At 36.6% G+C, this 6,000-nt stretch overlaps 1 protein-coding gene across 1 annotated transcript in view; it reads right to left on the bottom strand.

The window, feature by feature from the left end:
- Positions 1–6,000, bottom strand: part of ARSB (arylsulfatase B) — an 83,466-nt gene that overhangs the window by 39,951 nt on the left and 37,515 nt on the right. The gene's annotated exons all lie outside the window — the stretch shown is intronic.

Consider the following 6,000-nt stretch of genomic DNA (forward strand, 5'->3'; position numbering starts at 1 on the left):
AAGCTGGCATGGCACTTGCTGTGCTCTCTGCATACCTGAGCAAGTGCTGGAAGCGTTATGGCTGGGTCAAAAAACACCACAGGCATTGCTACCCCCAAAAAAAACCACCTTTGATTTCTAATTGAGGTCACCAGGATTGTTTAGATACTTTGAATCTCACTGTGTTAAAAAAAATCACCCTTCTTTTTCTAAACATTCACTACATAGAGATGGTGTGGAATAAGCCTCTGAACTCACTCACAAATTTTCTTAGCTAAGTAAATCCCAGACCTAAAAAACTGAGTAAAGGAAATTTACTCCTTATAAAGGGCAACATGAGTAGGAAGACATAATTAGAAAGAACCTTGGCTACATGAAGACACAACAACAATTTATTATTTGACATTGAACCTAAATATATCCTTTCAGGAATTTCCAAATAATTCAACTTGTTTTTTCTTTCATTAAAGAGCTTAACTTAAGGCACAAAAATTCAACCAGGGCCCCTAAACTTCTTAACACCAAGAATAAAAAAATCAGGTAACATAAACCTCAGTGAAGACCTAAAACATTACAGTTATTTTAATATATAAAAAATAGTATTAAACAATATTTACTTGTAATTTAAAATTTCCAGTAACAAACAATTAAAATAATACTTTTCTATTACAGTTCTAAAACCATTTCTGGATGTTACATTTTAAGTGAGTACAGAACTTAAGAAGAACTAAAAAACTAAATGTGTTCAGGTAATATAGTATTGTAATTAATACAGAGTAATTACATTAATTAAACTACAGTGTTGGTAATTCAAGGTATAGGAACTGCCACAAAAATTTTCCTCCCAAAATGTGGGTGAAAAGTTAAGTGCCCACCCCCCGGTATCTATAGTAGTCACACCCTTAATTAAAGAATGTTTGGCCTTATTTAAACATATTTCATCTTAGATTTAATAAACTCTGTCTCTATGTGCTCCATTGACAGCTGTGGTCAAGTGTGCCTTTCACCATCTGTTCATAGGTAACAATAACAAGAACCAGCTAGCAAAAGTTAAACTAGGATTCAAATTTATAGCCTGTGATTGACTCTGCAATAACTGTCTGGGAAGGTTTTCTTGCAATTTCTGAGCTGTATCTACATGTTTCAGTGTATTTTAAAAGAATGAAAGCACCAGAGTTATGCTAAGTAATCCACTATCTTCCACCAGAGTCAAATACAGAAGAATTAAGTAACTTACTGCTATTTACTTTTCATCTTTATAGATTCAATATTCATACAGACCCACTCAGTATTCACACAGTGCTGTGTGACCAGCAGGGACAGAGAGGGGATTCTGCCCCTCTGCTCTGCTCTGCTGGGACCCCACCTGCAGTGCTGCATCCAGCTCTGAGGTCCCAGCACAGGAAGGACATGGAGATGTTGGAGCGAGTCCAGAGGTGGTCACGGAGATGATCAGAGGGCTGGAGCACCTCCCCTTTTAGGACAGGCTGAGAGTTGGGTTTATTCAGCCTGGAGAAGAGGTGGCTCTGAGCAGCCCTCATAGCAGCCTTTCAGTACTTAATGGGGGCCTACAAGAAAGGTGGGGACAAACTTTTTAGTAGGGCCTGTTGTGACAGGACAAGGGGTGATGGTTTTACACCAATGGACAGTTGATTTAGATTGGATATAAGAAAGAGATTTTTTATGGTAAGGGTGGTGAAACACTGGGACGGGTTGCCCAGAGAGGTGGTAGATGATCCATCCTTGGAAATATTCAAGGTCAGGTGAACAGGGCTCAAAGCAACCAATCTAGTTGAAGACGTCCCTGTCTAAAGCAGGAGGGTTGGCCTAGATGACCTTTAAAGGTCCCTTCCAACCAGCCTATTCTATGATTCCATATGAGTCTGTGATTATACCAAGTGTATTCATAGTGTTCAAGCAGACTAGTATTCCTATATCACTGAAGGTAACTTTCTTTATAGCTTTTAACGTGGACAGTGGATATTCTACACTAAATATGGCTATTTACATTACAGTTGATAGAACACAAAAAAGGAAGATTACACTTGTATTAATGTAATTTTTTCATGCTGCAGTTGTCATTATTATTGAATCAATTTTTGTTCTGGGATAGAATACTGGTATTAGTACCTTGGAGGTGTGATTTATTTGTAGTCATGAGATATACTCCCCGAAGCTTATGGCATCACTGCATTAAGCTGTGTAGAGCTTAATTACACGGTACTGAGCTGCTTTTCAGTTTGAGTGTTACTCCAGTAATTTCTATTGTGCAGAGCATGGACGTTTACAACCAGCATATATCACAAAACAATAGCCAAAGAATTTGGCGCTGTATGTTGAAAAAAACATCTGTCTCACAGCAAAAGACATCAGGAAAACAGAAACAACGCTCTGGGGAGAACAAATAGGAAATTCCCTGGAAGCACCTTAACTCTGCCCTCCTTCCCTTTTACAAAACTCCACAGAGACACGGTCTCAACTACAGATTCACCTTGGCAGATGTTCTGCAAGGGTATTTTGCATCAGGAATATAGTCTAGCCAACAGACCTACAATAACAAAGCAATAATACTCTGTGGGAAACCTGCCTTTGTATTTTAGTAACTGCCTGTGTAACCATATCTTACAATGCTCTAATTTTAGAATATTTATTTTTAGACTTCAATACCCTAATACATCATCCCTCCCCCTAAACATAAGGAACATTTTATATTGTCTGGTTATTATTCTACCATGTCTGATGGTAGAGTAATTAAGATATGTCTTAATTATAGAATTAAGCAGTTAAAAGCTGCTGTTTTTCAAAACAGTCCTCTATGTAAGAACTGCTTAATGAAAGCATATGGCCTAACTTCAGTGTTGGTATGAGAATCAGCTAGTTCATGCTGAGAACGTTGCTTTATCTTCCGATTTGGAAAGTACTTAAAACACACAGAAAGATCTATTATCCCTTAGCGAGCACAAAGATCTACATGCAATCTTTCACTTTTGCTGTTGTTAGACAGCCAAAAGGTGTCCTTGGAAAGAAATCCAAGGTTTATCAGGGTAAGTATGTTTGTCTTGCACAAAAACAATCGCAGTGTCACTAAGCAAAATCTGAGCCTTTATAACCTTGTCATATTTCTCTGGGTCTTACTTGTAATGCTTTCCTAAAATAATTATTTCAGATGTGCTGCAAATAAACAGTACTCTCAGCTTTAGACTGCTCTTTCCTCTGTGTTAATTTATAACACAACAATGACAATTTTTTTTAAACAGGTGCTTGATTCCTAAAACAAATGTACCCATTCAGTACAGAACACAAGCTGATCTTATTTCATTTACTTCACCCAATCAATTGCTTTGACAAAATAATAGTTATTTGTACTGTATTTTATCCTGAATCTCTCAGTGCCTATCATACTGCTTCATGTGGTCTACCATTCAATTTTTCTGTTAATGCAAAATAAAATACTTTGAGCATGGACATGCTAGATATTCAGTACTGAAAATCAAGATGTATCAAAAAAAAAGTATCAACCAAAGCAAATTTTTATGTAAGAAAAACTATTTCGCCTAGTGTCTCGATTTCAATAGAGTAGTAAGCATCTGGGGAACAGATGTTTCTTAAAAATGCTGGTGCCTTTTGAGATACTTACTTGGAAATATGCAGTAAAATTTAGACTCCTTGACTGGTTGCATTTTAGTATTGTTCTTGCTATTCTCAATTGCTATTTTTGTAAAATATATCTGTGATACTATCACTGTATTTTCAGAAATAATTTGTAATATGTACATAGTTTTAGAGCTATATTGTAGTCTTACCCATGATAATCTAAGGCAATAAAAAAAGGGAAATCTACTATGATTTATTATCTATTTCTGAACCTTTATAAAATGTTGAAAATGTTGATATCTGAGATTAGAAAGATCTGATAGCTATCCAAAAATAGGTTGACACAGTGATACTACGCTAAGCTATTTTCAAAAATAAGCAAGAGACATCAAAGTAGAAGTTAAATTTCATTCCAAAGGTACTTGGAGGAGAATAAAAATTAGTTAGCATGGGTTTAATTATATGCTGCAACAAAATTTTGCACAGAAAAATAACCCAAGATTGGTATGCATGGAGAAAGACTAGTAAAATGCATGTGTGGAGACAACAGTACGAACACGAGAGCAGGGAAAGGGCTCTTGTAACAGCCCACGTTAATGACAATCCAGACTAGCACGTCAGCAAAACCCCAGCACATGGAGGCCAGTTCCACTGGACAGGGACATCTCTAGACAAAGCAGTGATGGCCCTCAGGGACTCACAGAGGTGGCGCAAGACACAGACACAGCATCAGAAGGATACAAACAGGCACAACCGGAACACAGAACACAACCTGTGCAGTTACCAAATGAAGAAGAACACAAAAGAAGCTTGAAGGACTTCACACATGGCATCCCTGGACCTTTGCACTGCAGCAGTAGATGCTGGGCCCATTATGTGTTCACAAACATCCTGGTGTCAGGATGCCAGGTAGATGTCTTGAAATTCTCTGCCCCTGTGTCTGGCTGGGCAAACTTCCTAGACACACACCTCTTGGTAAGACTGTCAGGCAGTGAGTATGTGAGCAAAACCTGCTCTATTTCAGTTTCTATTGTAAATAAAAACCCATTCCTCTTTTATTAGGTCTCTCATTGATAGAGTGTTGAAATAGTAATGGGTCAGCAGATGGATTTGGAAGCAGCAGACAAGCTTTTGAGTTAAAATCCCTGTCAAAGAGCTTTTAAGTATCATACAAATTTTAACCTGAGTTCACACTGTGAGAACATAAACACTGTGCTTCCTCAGTTTCATGCACTGCATGAAAGAAGAATAGAGTATAGCTAACCAAAAAGAATGCAAAAGAAGATATTTTGGTCTACAAGAAATGTGCTTCTGAACATCATCTTTTCCTGCTATTTTCTCCTAACCATTAAATGTCTTCTGTTTTTTCAGGTCAAAATTAAATAGAGGAGGCATGAAAGGAACACTTGGGTATGTGACTCTCAGCATTTCTTTATACTACTTAACATTATAGGTGTCATGGTAATGTTATTCCTAATTTGGACTACCAGTCATTTAAAGTCATGATAGAAAGTTCATTTTGGTCTAGAATTTCAGAATTTATTCTTTGGATTTAAAAATTTATGTTAAATTTCTGTGTATTGTATATATAATCATATTTCTATAGTATATTACATTTATACATATTTTCAGTAGTATAGTATTTATTATAAAATATTATATTATTATATTTTATGTTATTACCTAAATATTGTATTAAGAACCCATCTTTTAAATACTGATCATTAGTAGACAGATATCTGAAATAGATTCAATATTTTTGTGACTTCTGAGAAGACCTGCACCATCCCACATATTCTTTTGAATATCTAAATCAAGGTTTCAAATTTATGATATTTTCCCTTTTGATTACACACATAAGAAACAGCAGGCTCAGGATAAAAGTTCTTCCTCCCCCATCCCTCCCCAAAGACAAAATCACAAGAAGCTTATGCCTCAATCTATATTAGACTGCACTGAAAAAAATATAGATGTAACACAGTGATTAATTTCCTTTTTTCGAATGAGTTAGAATATTAGAAAGTCATAATTTCACTCATTATGAGCCACTCGGTGTCAGAAAAACAACATATTTGAACTTTTCATCAGATATCACCAAAAGGGCACCGTGCCTTCATTGTTTACTATCCAATATTCAAGTGACCTTTTGAATTATGGTCATGAAATTTAATACACTCATTTATCCTGATTACATAGGAAAATCATGTGAAATTTGACATTTTGGCTGCAAGGTCAACCAAGGAACAGCCTAACAATTAGAAAACCTGACTTGTTACCTGTCCAGACAGAGGCCCTCTGTTTAACACACCCGGAAACACTGGTAGTCACCTGTTCCTGGCAGTGCCAGCAAACATTGCATTATTCCCTTTACAAAGAGAGAAATGTAAATGTCAGCAGCGTGCTGGCACTGCTGTACCTCTCCTTCCC

Source organism: Corvus brachyrhynchos, unplaced genomic scaffold (genome assembly GCF_000691975.1).
Source record: "Corvus brachyrhynchos isolate BGI_N302 unplaced genomic scaffold, ASM69197v1 scaffold8, whole genome shotgun sequence".
In the NCBI taxonomy this organism is placed as follows: domain Eukaryota; kingdom Metazoa; phylum Chordata; class Aves; order Passeriformes; family Corvidae; genus Corvus; species Corvus brachyrhynchos.